We start from the raw sequence: 15,092 nt of genomic DNA on the forward strand, positions 1-15,092 counted from the left end.
ACAAACCTGTTTTGATAAAAAGATATTTTTAAATAAATTTGCATTGACTAACTTCTAGAAAAAAGCCCAAAAAGTTGGGATCCACAACAAATAACTTGATTTGTCTGTACTGCCTTAACCGTACTGCAAGGCAAAATGTAAGTGGGATCATTACAAAAGTTCAGAACCACAGCTGAATAAACACAGGAGTACCAAGTCACTCACCTGTTTTTTAGGAGTGGGCTTGTTGTGGTTGGCATGGCTAATGCTGGCATAGGTCAGAGTTTCATCCGGATCAGCCTGAGTGCAGATGACAGAATGGTTTAAAAAGAGTATGCATACTGCCTGCTATTTGGATGTATTTATAATGCACAGCAGTGGTTCTCAACCTGGGGCTCAGGACCCGACAGATGGTCACAAGATGGCTTCTGGAATTTAAAAAAAAAATGTTTTTAATACACAACTTAATCATGTTTTTAAGCTTGTGTTGAATGCTTTCTTTCTCGTATGTGACTTCTGAGTTCTTTTACTCAGATTAGCCTGATGGGAGCGCTATGATAAAATTTCACCCTTTGAACGGTCCTGACTCGTTCACCACTGGTCCTGATCCTGACAAAATTTGGAAGGAAGGCACATTTTGGCAGTGTGTTCTGGCTTTTAAAAAATACACTGACTGCGCTATAATAAAAAGCATCTTGTAACTGATTGGCCCAAGAGCTGCCTGCATCATGACAGCATGTTTGCTGTTGCCTTGTTTATTGATGTTTGTGTGGAATGCTTTTTTCATGTGAAATAATGAATGTTTGCAGCCTCAAAGCTTCTTCCTGTCAAATGTCAAATGAAGCAGTAGTATCAGAAATGATAAAATTTCAGTCCATCTGAATTCAGCCATTCTTCTCTCTTTCTCTCTCTCACTCTCTCGCTCTCAACTGTCAGTGTCTCTGAACTAAAGGTTCCTCAAATAGAGAGCTGTCTATTGCAATTAGTGTGGCGTCACTTCCTCATTGTAGCTTTGTTTGTTGGTATTTTTTTGTTGTTGTTGAGAAAGTAAATGCACTTTCCGGGTCTGCTGTTTCCTAATAATTACATAGAAAGGAGCTTGGTTTGGTAAGGTATAGGTGGGGTATAAGTAAGGTACAGGTGCAGAATATGCATTATAAAACAAGCAGTGCATAATGGCGGTGCATAACGATACAATGACTATTTTGCCGCTGTTAGCGGACGTTACCAATGCAAGACTAAGAGAGAATGAGATGATTTGCATTCATGACTAAACCATGTTAAAATCCAGTTTGGTATTATGGGTTATTATTGTGTGTAAATTAGTGACAAAGATCTTAATTCAACCCATTTTGAATTCAGGCTGCAACACCACAAAATCTGGGAAAAAAGTCAAGGGAGAAGATATATATATATATAGGACGGATCTAAACATAAAGCCCAGAGAGTCATAGCCTGCTCTGTTCAGCCCTTCCTGGGAAGAATTTGAGGCACTAACTTCAGGTCAAAGGTTCAGGCTAAACTAAACACTCTGAAATTCTCTTTTATTTCACAAAAATGCTGAACTTTATAACTAACCTCTCCACCCCATGACTCCCCACTTTCCCGGTAAGTCAACCCACTGCTCTGTCCATTGTGCGTTTTAATGTGTCTTGTATGTTTTCTGCATATTTTGCTTACCACCTTCTTCATATTGAGTTGCACCCAATTCTGCTAACAAGTCCTCCAACCCATACGACCAGATATATCTACTGAATATATCAAATATCTAGTACAGCCGAACTAGTAATTACACTGCATCTAGATGATCTATGTTAAGAAAAAGTAAAGATGTTGGTTTATTTCAGATATTTTAGCCAAAACAGGAGTCGAACGCACCAAGTCCGCCCGCAATGCCCTTCCGTGAGCCACGTCATCCAACGCGTGTGTGTGTCGACTCCCGTTTGGCTAAAATATCTGAAATAAACCAACATCTTTACTTTTTCTTAACATAGATCATCTAGATGCAGTGTAATATAATGTAATATAATATAATAATGCCTGCTATTTGGATGTATTTATAATGCACAGCAGTGGTTCTCAACCTGGGGCTCAGGACCCGACAGATGGTCACAAGATGGTTTCTAAAAAATGTTTTGAATATACAACTTAATCATGTTTTTAAGCTTGTGTTGAATGCTTTCTTTCTCGTATGTGACTTCTGAGTTCTTTTACTCAGATTAGCCTGATGGGGGCGCTATGATAAAATTGACTCGTTCACCACTGGTCCTGATCCTGACAAAATTTGGAAGGAAGGCACATTTTGGCAGTGTGTTCTGGCTTTTAAAAACTACACTGACTGCACTATAATAAAAGGTCAAAATGTCTAACTTTGAAAGGTCCTAACTGCTACACCACCTGTCCGATTTTGATGAAACTTGGAGAGGGATTGATGCATCTTGTAACTGATTGGCCCAAGAGCTGCCTGCATCATGACAGCATGTTTGCTGTTGCCTTGTTTATTGATGTTTGTGTGGAATGCTTTTTTCATGTGAAATAATGAATGTTTGCAGCCTCAAAGCTTCTTCCAGTAAAATAGCTTAAAAAAGGAAAATAGAAACCATCATTTTTTGTCAAAGTTCAGCATTCTGCGTCTTTACACCTGGACCAGGGGGTCGCAGGCTAAAATGATCTACTGATGTACAGTTACCTATGTGTATTACGTAAGTATATATGTAAATACATATGTATCTGTCTATCTATATTGCAAGTTACCTAGCTAGTTATTTCTATATGAATCTTATCCATTTTATTGCAAAATAGTACATCTTACTTACAAAGGAATGGGTTGATTTTTGAACATCTGAAAAAAAAAGGCTCAGTGTGAAGGATAGATCTTCAAATATATTACACTGTATATGTTACGGTTCATGTGGAAAAACGGTCATATAACTTGACTGACTGCCGTGGAGGGAAATCTGCAAACAAATCGGTAAATGTAAGTAGTTTTCACATGAACTGGGGCATGTGCAGATTAACCGGGATATGTGGGAATTTTTGGAATTTTACCACATTGCTGGTAAATGTACAAAATCACTGTTCCATGTATACATGAACCACACTGCCAGTAAATATACAAATTAACCAGTGCGTGTGTACACTGACCGTTTTTCCACATAAACAGTTTCACATACATTATAATATAGCATAACATAGCATATTATAGCATAACATATATCATAGTATAGCACATTATAACATATATCACAGTATAACACATTATAACATAACATCATAGTATAGCATATTATCATAGCATATCATTGCATGCTGTTGTTACGTAGCTATTGTACCTATACAATGAGTTACAGTGTTTTAGCGACTTCCTCTACCTTTTGTTCTCTTCCTGCATTTGATGAGTACAACAGTGAAGATCAGCAGTGCTACTACCCCCCCGACCGCTGCTGCTGCACCAATAAAGATGTGAGTCTGAGCATCTGTGGTCAGAGGACACCGGTTAGCAAATTAAACGAGTTTCATTACAAAATTAGATATTCAGCCATTTGACAAACATGACACCTACTCTTAAAAGTTTGCATGCACAGATACATTTTTGGATGATTTTTATTTTTTATTTATTATTATTTATTATTATTCTATTAGATTTTTATATACATATATCTGTAAACATTCTGAACTATATATATGATGCATATATATGATGTTTCTTTTTCATTATGGGAAGCTTGAAATTGAAGACGGGACACAGTCTGCACACAAGAATTTACTTTTTTTTTCTTCATAATTTTCTTGAATATATTTCTATTTAATATCTTCCTGTATTGTAATTGTCAGTTATGTTACATACTCCCCATTTATCTATGTTCTTATTTATCTTCTATTTTTTTCCCCCTGTTTCATATTACTATTTGCTGCTGCAAAATAGTGATATTTCCACACTGGGATCATTGAAGTTTCATCTTAACTTATATTTACCTATTTTATCTTATCTTATTTTATCTTATCTTACCCTGTCCTTTCTTATCTTAACCTATCTTATCTTAATAATCTTAAATTATCTTAACCCCTCCTTGTTGTCTTAATATTTGTATATTTTTCATACAAAAAATCACACGCTGTCTCACCTGAGGACAGAGAGGTGAAGTCAAACGTCTGCACTGTTCCACTGCGATCAGTCACTTCACACTGGAATCTCTCTTTGATATAATCAGAAGTCAGAAAGGACACAGTGGTGTGGCAGGTAGACTGTGATATCTGAATGTTCCTGATGTTTCCATCCAACTTCACACCATCATACAGCCACATCAGTGTCTGTCTACACTCTCTATATGTCACCACAGAGCAGGACAACGTCTGATTGTTCTTGTCCTTCTGTTCAGTCACTGCTGAAGATGGAGATATTGTGAGAGGAAGACAATAACAGGAAAATTAACTACATTACTGTAATCAGAATTATTATAATGTTTTAATATATTGTTCCAAGAAGGCAGTTTGAGCTGAATAGGTTATAATGTTAATACTCACTGTTTACAAGAGACAGATAAACCTGAGCATCTGAATGTTGTTGTCGTCCTGACATGAACTGTCGGCAGGAGTAGCGACCAACATCCTCAACTGTGATGTTCTTTATAACCAGAGAACAGTCGGCTGTAACACTCAGTCTGGCTGCTTTAGGTTTGGCAAATTGATTTGATGCAATCTGCCCACGGGAAACCAGCACTGCTGTGATGTCTTTATTTATAAAATGATTGAAGATCCAGTCAATACTGCCACATTTATCCTGACTGAGTGTCACATTTCCACAAGGCAGAGTGACTTCATCTCCATCTCTGACATAGAAGGAGGGCGAACGTTGTCCAGTTACTGCTGTGGAGAAAATGATAGAGAAATATTATGAAAATTGAATTGAATCAGAATAGGATGGCTGGTATGTTCATAATTTATTTTTTCATGGCGAAGATAATTTTGGATATAACATAAGTTTGCAAATGTGCCCTGACAAGTCAGAATCAAATCATTCAGCATGTTAACAAAAATGGCATCATTGACCGTCTCAGTTAAATGAAGATTAATTTATAAAGTACAGTTAGTAATATTAGTAAGTAGTAAGTAAGCTCAGTTTTGTAATGTATCTGTTATTTAATATAAATCTTAATGCAGCCTTACCTGTTACATGAAACACGAGTATCAAACATAAAGTGATTTTAGTCCATCTGAATTCAGCCATTCTGCTCTTTCTCTCAGTCTCTTTAAATCTATCGATCTTGTTCTCTCGCTCTCAACTGTCGAAGCGTCTGAACTAATGCTTCTTAAAGAGAAAGATATACTTCCTGTGATTAATAGCTTGTCACTTCCTCATAGCAGCCCCAATTTCTGTTTTTATTTTCTCTTCTGTCTGGTTGAATTTAAGTATGTACAGCTCATCAGTTTTCTTATCTCTCTGGATTTCTTGCAGCTGAGAGAGACAGACAGCAAAAAATCTGACCCACAAAAAGTTGTCATTTAAAATTTTACATTTGAGCCATCTAAAGTGACTTACAATGAGAACAACAGTAGAATCAGCTTCAATTCCTACATCACCAATATGACAAGCAACCAGTAGTGAGGAGGTCAAGGGTCAGAGGTCACAGCACCCTGCAATGATCATGTAAGATAGAGAAGTTCTAGGAAATGAGCAAAGGAATTATTTTAAAGTTAGAGTGAGCAGAGGAGGAAGCTGTGGTTCAGCAGGGAGAGGCGGACATGAGCTGCCGATGTGTTTTCAGATGAGTGTTCAGCCTCATACAGGAAGTGGAGAGACTCTGCTGTGCTGACTGAAGTGATGAGGTAACTCCTCCACTGGAGAGACAGCAGTCGAAAATCTGATTCTTTCCAGTCTGAGACAGGCAGTTGGTGTTTTGGTGCGGAGGCTTCAGACCTAGGAGGAAGGAAGTTGAGTATGAGCAAAAAGCAAAAATGAATATTGAAGTTGTTTTGGCTTGTAAAGGATAAGGGAAAGCCAAAATGGTCAGAATTTGCATTTCTTCCTTTGCCATATTAACCAATAAAAATGTTGGCTTTTTTACAGCAAAGCAAGAGAAGTGCATTGTGACCCTTTTGGCTTTACATAGTTTCCACTCATTCAACTGTTTAATTACCTTATTCCCAGGGCGGCCATTTTGAACACTCAGGGTGGGAAGCGCTACCCGGAAGACTGGCGTTTATATTTAATTCTAGCATTACTTCAACACATAAGTGTGGACGTCTGATAGACCTAACAGTTATAAAATTAGCTAGTAATCTTGGGAACAAAAACAACAATTGCTTGAATTTAACAGGGAAGTTAGCTAGCTTATGAGCCAGTTAGCTCTGGTAGCTAGTGGGCCAAATATATTACCTTAAAATAAACCTACTGTATATTCCTCGGGCTGGGAAACTCTACCTGGAAGACTGACATATACTGTATATAAAACTAGCGTTACTAAAACACAAATGAGTTTTCAATGTTGTCAATTAGCTGGCAATCAGGGTTAACAACTACAACAACTAGCCTAATGAATTTAGCAGGCAAGTTAGGTAGCTTACTAGCTAGTGAGCTACTACTTCGCTGCCTAGGCTTGATTCTAGTTAGCTACAGTAGGTGAAATATCTTGAAATATGAACGTATATTCCTTTGGATTCTTGAGATCCATTTGTTTCTAATATTCCCGACGTTCCTGTGCATCTTGATACAGTGGGACAGAGCTGAGCTGTAGGCTACTTGTTATTCCGGGTAAAACTTCCCTCCCCAACTCTGTGACTAAAGTTCAAAATGGCCGCTGTGGGAATAACGTCTATCTCCAGGGAAGATAAATCAAGCGCACCTAAGGTAGTTCAAATTGGACTTGGGATGACCTTATTGTGTCTGTTTTCTATTTTGTTTGTTTTTGTCTACTAAGGTGCCAGAGGGGTGGGGTTAGGACAATACAATAAGTGCCACAAAAAGTCAATTAAGTACATGAGAGTCAATTTAGTATATTGATTTGTGATTGGCCACTTACTGGGGTTTATCTGAATTCTCCTGATGAAGTAAATTCCACCCATCTGGTAGTTTAATCAGATTAAAACTGTGATTTGACTCAGGGGTGATTGTACACACACACACACACACACACACACACACACAGTCTTGTGAACAAGTTAAACCAAACACTAAGAATAATGTGCAGCTACTGTACTTTCTCACCCAGGTTATTTATATTCTGTATTTTACAGAAGTCTTGTAGCGGGCGAAGGAGAAGTGGTGATGGTGGTCAGGACTGACCTGACTGAGTTGACAGTTTTAAGTGTGTGACTAACACTAAAGTGCATGTCACTTTACTCAGGTCAATAGGTAAGAGAAAGAATTCAGTTGCAGTTTGGATCTAATTCAGTTTTAAAGTGGTCATCTGCAAAATTCTCATTTTCAGTTTTCATTTAGTCTCCATCTTTGTTGCTCAGCGCTCAGCGCTGTGGTGTTTCTGCACTGCACTTCCCACAGATCACCTGTCAATCAAACAGTGTGGGCGGAGCTTGGAGCCACTACTACTCTGAATTTCTTGCAGCTGTTGAAACAGAGAGAGAGACAGGCAGCAAAAGATCTGACCAACAGAAAGTTTAACTTTAAATTTTACATTTTAGGCATCCAGAGTGCAGCAGTAGAATAAGCTTCAATTCCTAGATCATCAATATGACAACCAAGCCTAAAGTGCCTTTAAAAACTGAATTTTAGCCACTACTACTAGAACTGCTGCTGCCAGTAGCTGACCAAATCATATTCATCATAACAAGTCCAGCTTCTGTCCAGTCCCACGGTGTATTTGTGGCGATGACGTGTAGTTCCCTCTCAAAACCACAAGAGGACTGAGGGAGTTTCACAGCTCACAACTAAGGTGTGAAGATTCATAGTTCAAGACAAATGCTGACAATAAAGCAACTTTTATGTCCTTTAACTGATTAGATTCTGCTCAGTAAAGAACAGACAGGATTTGTGCCGTGATGAAGTCTGATAGCACTATAGAGGAGTGGAGAGTCTCACTCCTGACTGACCAGAATTTGGCTCTTGATGCCCGTGGTGCAATGGCATTACTGTGGGAAAAACACAGATATGAGGACATTTTAGTGCCTGAGAAGTGTTAGTTCCTCATTGCAGCTTTACACTAATTTATGCTGAGAGATGTGCAGGAAGTGTGTTGGTGTGAACGTTGGTTCAGCAGCCAGCAGAGGTCTGGTGGTTTGGCCTTCTCATCAGGACCGGATCAGCTTCTGAACCACAGCAGGCTGACAGAAACAGCCAGTCCACAGCATGATGAGGAAGGAGACGAGAAGCTGATCAGCCGGAGAGTCAGAGCGGACTTCTTCATGTCCTTTGTTGCTTTGGGCGACGTGAACTGAGACGAAGAGGAGTTCATTTTAGTTTACTTTTGTTTTTTTTCTAACTTGAGCGAGATCATTTCTGGACGCACTAAAGCAAAAGACAATCCGCTTCTAGCAAGACAGCAGCAAAACGCGTTCATTGTCCACTGACCAATGACATCCACACAAAAGGTTTATGAAAGATAAATTCCCCAAAGAAGACATTGGTGCTGCTGCCAAGTCTGGAGCAAAAAGGATTAAAATAGAAAAACAATGTGATGCTGAAGCTCAGTTTCAAGTAATCTACATTGCCTCATCATTCCTCACCTTGTGAAAAACCCAGAAAACATGTTGAGGTTGATACGACGGCTCGCACCAACGCTGAAAAGCCGTGTAAATACCACTGTGGGAACAAGGTCAGTTACTGTATGATCTGACCTCTTCCTGACTGGCTGCTGGACCAGACTGGCTCACTGCAGGACCGCTTACTGAGTTTAAAACCTGCACAAATACAAACAGACAGTTACAGTATTCTATTACAATAATTGATAGCTATGAAAATGGACAGTTACCATCAGCAGCTTACGATCATTTTACGATCAACCTTACAGTCCTGATCGTAGACATTTAATTTTTCAAGTCAGTTCCATTTTTGTTTTAAACTCACAATGTTGTCATCAGGTGGTGTCTGGTTCCCTGGAAAAATAAATCAGAGAGAACTGTTTAAATTATACAATAAATTATAATTTATGTTAATGAGTCCTACAAAATATTGTGCTGAATTCTCTCACCTCTAGCTCTCCTCCAGCTTCTGATGAGAAGAGCAGTAATTACAGTAATGAGGAACAGTTCTGCAACACGCAGAGCCAACATGACGTAGTTCAGAACAGAGCTATCTGTGTAAGATGTGGAACATGGTGGAGAAAAACATGTCAGTAAAGAAAGTTAAAGGGGAAATAAGTAAGATTTTAAATGATCATAATATCTCTGTGGGGGTTGATAGAGTTGTTGATCAATAACTGACTTAAGGATGACTCAGCCAGCTGCTGAGATTTAAGACTCACTTCACTGTTGTGTGTGTGTGTGTGTGTGTGTGTGTGTGACTTGTTGATGTCATTGCAATTCCTAATGGTCACCAATAGAAGTCGACAGAAGCCATAGATTCTGTGATCTGTGAATTTTGACAGTGCAAGTCTTAGATCTTGTAACCTGTAAGTGGAAATAAGTGACTGCTGGACTGATATTCAGTCATGGAAGGGAACACTGTCTTAGAGTGAGCGTGCATGCAGATAATGGTGCAAATACAGACGGAATACAAAAAGTGAAAAAATATATATTAAAAAAAAAAGAAAATTTATAAGAGATTAAAGTCTAAAATGTTAAGGAACATGAGATTTTTGCCAAATGAGACTAAGAATTCCATAATTTACCCCTAAGTCTTATTGAAAATTGACCTCTACTGGTGAGATGTTTATAGAGATGAAGATCTCATGACTGTCTAGTTGAATAGGAATGGATCTGTGAATTAGTTTGAAAATAGGACTTGAACTGATCGGGTAGATTTCCCACTCTCAAATGGACCTTACAAATAAAAATACAGATTTGAAAAACACTGATGTACAAATGTTTAATAAAAATTGTAAGAAGGCAACATTTCTGAAATAATGGAACAGATGAAGTAGATGACTTTGACTTGGTTGTGACTGACAAAAAATTCTGAAGGAGGAACATTTTGTGAAGGTTAGAGGGACATGTGCTAGCTCAAAATATATTGCAATATGAAAGGTATGGATAAATTATACTGTAGTAGAAGGAGACAATGTGGGTTGACAAGATGACTAACTTTCCTGATTACACCAATGGATTTCATTTTTTTGCTGACTTAATCTGTTCTCTCCAATTCAGATTCTCATCAACAATGATTCAGAGAAATCTTGTGGCTGAGACTTGAGGCATTTCATTATTCTCGATTGATATTTTTGCTAGATCTTTGTGTAACAGGTTAATATAAACATAGCTTCTGAATTTCATCAAATCATTCCCGTTTATTATTTTTGTTCTCTTGGATCTGCATCTCCTACCTGTGTGTCATTTGGGGTTTCTGTGTGTGCATGTGTCCAGTCAGCGTAGCTACGTAGGTGCGCGCGCGCGCACGCGAGTCAAAACTTTTTCCAACTGACCAAGAGGTAGGCTGCGTCCAGAGCCATATAGAGAGAGAGTTGCGTCATCTCCGTTCTCTCCAATGGACCATTTTTTTTACAGCAATGGCGGATCGCGGAGCCTCTCAATAGTTCCCGGAAGTTAGCGGCTAACACTAGCAGCGCAGTAGAGTTGCAGCGGAATGGACCGTTTGTGATGTACTTTGAAAGGGTAAGATGTTTAAAGAATCAGATTGTATATTATCGGCAAATCTGTATCAAATTAACATGTGCATTAAAGCATGTTAGTGGATTATCCCCCTCTAAATTAGTAGATTTAGGGAACGTTAACAGATAACAGATTAGGCTAGGATACTGAATAAAGTTAGCAACACATAACGTTAACCACGAACAGCCTATTAATTATAAATTCCGTTCTCTTAATGCCATTTCATCCAACGTTGTGGAATTAGAGAAAAATACTTCTAAACGTGATTTTTTGCGGGGTGGGGGGAGTTAAATATTAGTTAAATATAACATTGGGGCATGTGTTTGTAGAGTGGTGGGTGGAGGTGGTGAAATGAGGATATCCATTTTGGAGTAAGAGCTAATAATAAAGTTAACGTTACACAATAATAAGGAAGAGAGCTATGTTTGTGATACATCACTATTGATATGGATTTAGAGTGCATATTTGAGACTTCAAAACAGTGAACAAAAACGTAACTTATGGGTTGAGTGTTTTTAGGCTTTGTGATTCTGTTGACTATTACCTGTCTATATTATGTTGCAGCTCAGCTGATTTTGGATTGATGGCAAAGGGAGAGGGAAGTTGGAGGACCTAAGTGAGATTGAAAACACAAGGTAAGTTTAAAATAGGCCAGCAATTTTGAAAAATGAATCATACTAGGCTAAATGGGGAATCATACTAAATACTAAAAGTATTATACTACAGTATTATATAAGTAATCATACTAAACATGTATTCTATTACTGTATTATATAAGTAATCTTATCTTGTTAGTGTATATTAGTAACCTGCTGTAGGAGCACTGGACATGTATACACTCATTACATATATAAAAGACAACCAAGAACATGAGACAACTTTATATAAATTAACATCACATCAGTAACTGATGCCACTTGTCATACTTTGTTAAACATCAGCAGCAAAAGCTGTTGATGATCACAACTAATGAAGTTCCATAACTTAAGTTGAGGAACAAAGACCACACCTCATCTCCCAAGGCAATTTCCCATCCAAGCCTATATAGGTGTGTCTAACCCTTTCTCCTCTTTTTCTCCCTCTCTCCCTCTCTCTTTCAGCCCAAGAACCACAGGGGGATTCAATGGAGCCTGAAGACTCCCTGCAATGAGACAGCACCCTCACCCTGCACCCTGAGTCTCAACTCCCTGGGTTTTACAAGCCTTTCCCTGTTCCTTATTTTTAATAAACCAAACATTAAGCTTCCCAATGGTATGGTCTTTGTTTGTGAAAAAGTGCAAATGAAGTGTTTGAATATTATTACCTCGCATATTTTTTTGTTGTGATCTTTAGTGATAGTAAGATTGCTCCTGCTGACTTGAGCCAACCATTTTTTTCTCCTCTCCGTGTCAGTGGGGAAACCGTACACTTATTTGTGGTTTCCATAACATTTGGAAATAAGTGTTTATTATCAAGGATGGTAACCAGTCAGTAACTGTGTCCACTTGGACACGAGACACTTTTTTAATAGTTTTATATTGTTTATCTTCATAGTTTTTATAGTGTGTTATATTGATCTATATTGCCTTCATCTTTTCTGCACCATTTTTATTCTTATTTACCTTATTATTTTACTGTATTATATACCTTATTTCCTGTCATTGTACTGTACACCACTGCTGTGACACCCGAATTTCCCCTAGGGGATCAATAAAGTGCAATCTTATCTTAGCTGCTGCTAACCATATATCATTTTATCATCCCCAGCTCCACCCCAGCATCCACCTGTAGGCTCTGATTCTAGGTCTCCCCCGGATTGTCCCTCCCTGGCTGCTCTCTTTGGCTAGCTAGGTGCACGCTTGCAGGGAGTGACAGGATTAGAGCCTAGACGCCATACTAAACTCTGTATATTTGCATTCATTCTCAATAATCTGTTAACGTGAGTTGGCAGACTGAATTATGTTCAAGGTCAATTTGATAGAAAGAAATGCCAGCGCTCATAATGTCCTTTCGTCTTTTTAATACATGGGCAGCTAGATAAAAACTCACTGATGAAGTAGGGATTGACATAAACCACACTAGCTTGTGAAAATACATTCGTACATTTGTACTCCTTTCTCCGAGCGATTGGAGCATCCCCATGCAGCACAGCAAACCATGGTGGAGACTATATGCAAGGACAACACGGAGGAAAGGGCACAGACAACCTGCTTGACATGCTATTCATGTTTCTGAGTTTATTAGAGATTTATTTAATGAATTCATTGCGGTAAATAAATGCATAGTAAAAAGACAAAAGATACATAAAATATATATATTTATATGTGTATAAATATATATGTGTTTTAATGTGTCCTGTCCTGTCTGGATGGGATGATGTTTTGATGTACCCTTTTTAATAAGCAGATTTCTGCTTAAGTCATTAAGATTACTTAGGCCCTCAGTTACCATGGGATTACTGAAACCACCATGAATTAAAGAAATGGTAGAAAATTAATCTAATCTGAATTTTGAAACATTCCTTCCCTTCCCCTCCCTTTAAATATATCAATAAACATTAGGATGCGATTACTCTTGACTACCATACAAGTTTTACTTTTTAAAAAAACATTGATGTAACTACATACACATGTCGGTGTGCTATATAAATATTGTATATAAATATTGTAAATCAATGCATTTATTGACTACTAATTACCAAAAATCGCAGTTCTGTCTCTCTGTATTTACGTTTTCAAATTGCCCGCCAAGTACTTCCTGGAACCAGAGCCATATAGAGAGAGAGTTGCGTCATCTCCGTTCTCTCCAATGGACCATTTTTTTTACAGCAATGGCGGATCGCGGAGCCTCTCAATAGTTCCCGGAAGTTAGCGGCTAACACTAGCAGCGCAGTAGAGTTGCAGCGGAATGGACCGTTTGTGATGTACTTTGAAAGGGTAAGATGTTTAAAGAATCAGATTGTATATTATCGGCAAATCTGTATCAAATTAACATGTGCATTAAAGCATGTTAGTGGATTATCCCCCTCTAAATTAGTAGATTTAGGGAACGTTAACAGATAACAGATTAGGCTAGGATACTGAATAAAGTTAGCAACACATAACGTTAACCACGAACAGCCTATTAATTATAAATTCCGTTCTCTTAATGCCATTTCATCCAACGTTGTGGAATTAGAGAAAAATACTTCTAAACGTGATTTTTTGCGGGGTGGGGGGAGTTAAATATTAGTTAAATATAACATTGGGGCATGTGTTTGTAGAGTGGTGGGTGGAGGTGGTGAAATGAGGATATCCATTTTGGAGTAAGAGCTAATAATAAAGTTAACGTTACACAATAATAAGGAAGAGAGCTATGTTTGTGATACATCACTATTGATATGGATTTAGAGTGCATATTTGAGACTTCAAAACAGTGAACAAAAACGTAACTTATGGGTTGAGTGTTTTTAGGCTTTGTGATTCTGTTGACTATTACCTGTCTATATTATGTTGCAGCTCAGCTGATTTTGGATTGATGGCAAAGGGAGAGGGAAGTTGGAGGACCTAAGTGAGATTGAAAACACAAGGTAAGTTTAAAATAGGCCAGCAATTTTGAAAAATGAATCATACTAGGCTAAATGGGGAATCATACTAAATACTAAAAGTATTATACTACAGTATTATATAAGTAATCATACTAAACATGTATTCTATTACTGTATTATATAAGTAATCTTATCTTGTTAGTGTATATTAGTAACCTGCTGTAGGAGCACTGGACATGTATACACTCATTACATATATAAAAGACAACCAAGAACATGAGACAACTTTATATAAATTAACATCACATCAGTAACTGATGCCACTTGTCATACTTTGTTAAACATCAGCAGCAAAAGCTGTTGATGATCACAACTAATGAAGTTCCATAACTTAAGTTGAGGAACAAAGACCACACCTCATCTCCCAAGGCAATTTCCCATCCAAGCCTATATAGGTGTGTCTAACCCTTTCTCCTCTTTTTCTCCCTCTCTCCCTCTCTCTTTCAGCCCAAGAACCACAGGGGGATTCAATGGAGCCTGAAGACTCCCTGCAATGAGACAGCACCCTCACCCTGCACCCTGAGTCTCAACTCCCTGGGTTTTACAAGCCTTTCCCTGTTCCTTATTTTTAATAAACCAAACATTAAGCTTCCCAATGGTATGGTCTTTGTTTGTGAAAAAGTGCAAATGAAGTGTTTGAATATTATTACCTCGCATATTTTTTTGTTGTGATCTTTAGTGATAGTAAGATTGCTCCTGCTGACTTGAGCCAACCATTTTTTTCTCCTCTCCGTGTCAGTGGGGAAACCGTACACTTATTTGTGGTTTCCATAACATTTGGAAATAAGTGTTTATTATCAAGGATGGTAACCAGTCAGTAACTGTGTCC

General features: G+C 38.1%; 2 long non-coding RNA genes across 2 annotated transcripts; both read left to right on the forward strand.

Moving 5' to 3' along the window:
- The first annotated feature begins 10,582 nt into the window (after positions 1 to 10,582).
- LOC144542778 (uncharacterized) lies at positions 10,583 to 11,947 on the forward strand. The gene is made up of 3 exons (XR_013507459.1): positions 10,583 to 10,701; positions 11,263 to 11,333; positions 11,799 to 11,947. It is a non-coding gene; the product is annotated as an uncharacterized LOC144542778 (long non-coding RNA).
- Positions 11,948 to 13,494: 1,547 nt separating this feature from the next.
- On the forward strand, positions 13,495 to 14,859 carry LOC144542777 (uncharacterized). Its single transcript, XR_013507458.1, has 3 exons — positions 13,495 to 13,613; positions 14,175 to 14,245; positions 14,711 to 14,859. It is a non-coding gene; the product is annotated as an uncharacterized LOC144542777 (long non-coding RNA).
- The last annotated feature ends 233 nt before the right edge of the window (positions 14,860 to 15,092 follow it).

The sequence above is a fragment of the Centroberyx gerrardi genome, chromosome 18 (assembly GCF_048128805.1).
Source record: "Centroberyx gerrardi isolate f3 chromosome 18, fCenGer3.hap1.cur.20231027, whole genome shotgun sequence".
Lineage (NCBI taxonomy): Eukaryota > Metazoa > Chordata > Actinopteri > Beryciformes > Berycidae > Centroberyx > Centroberyx gerrardi.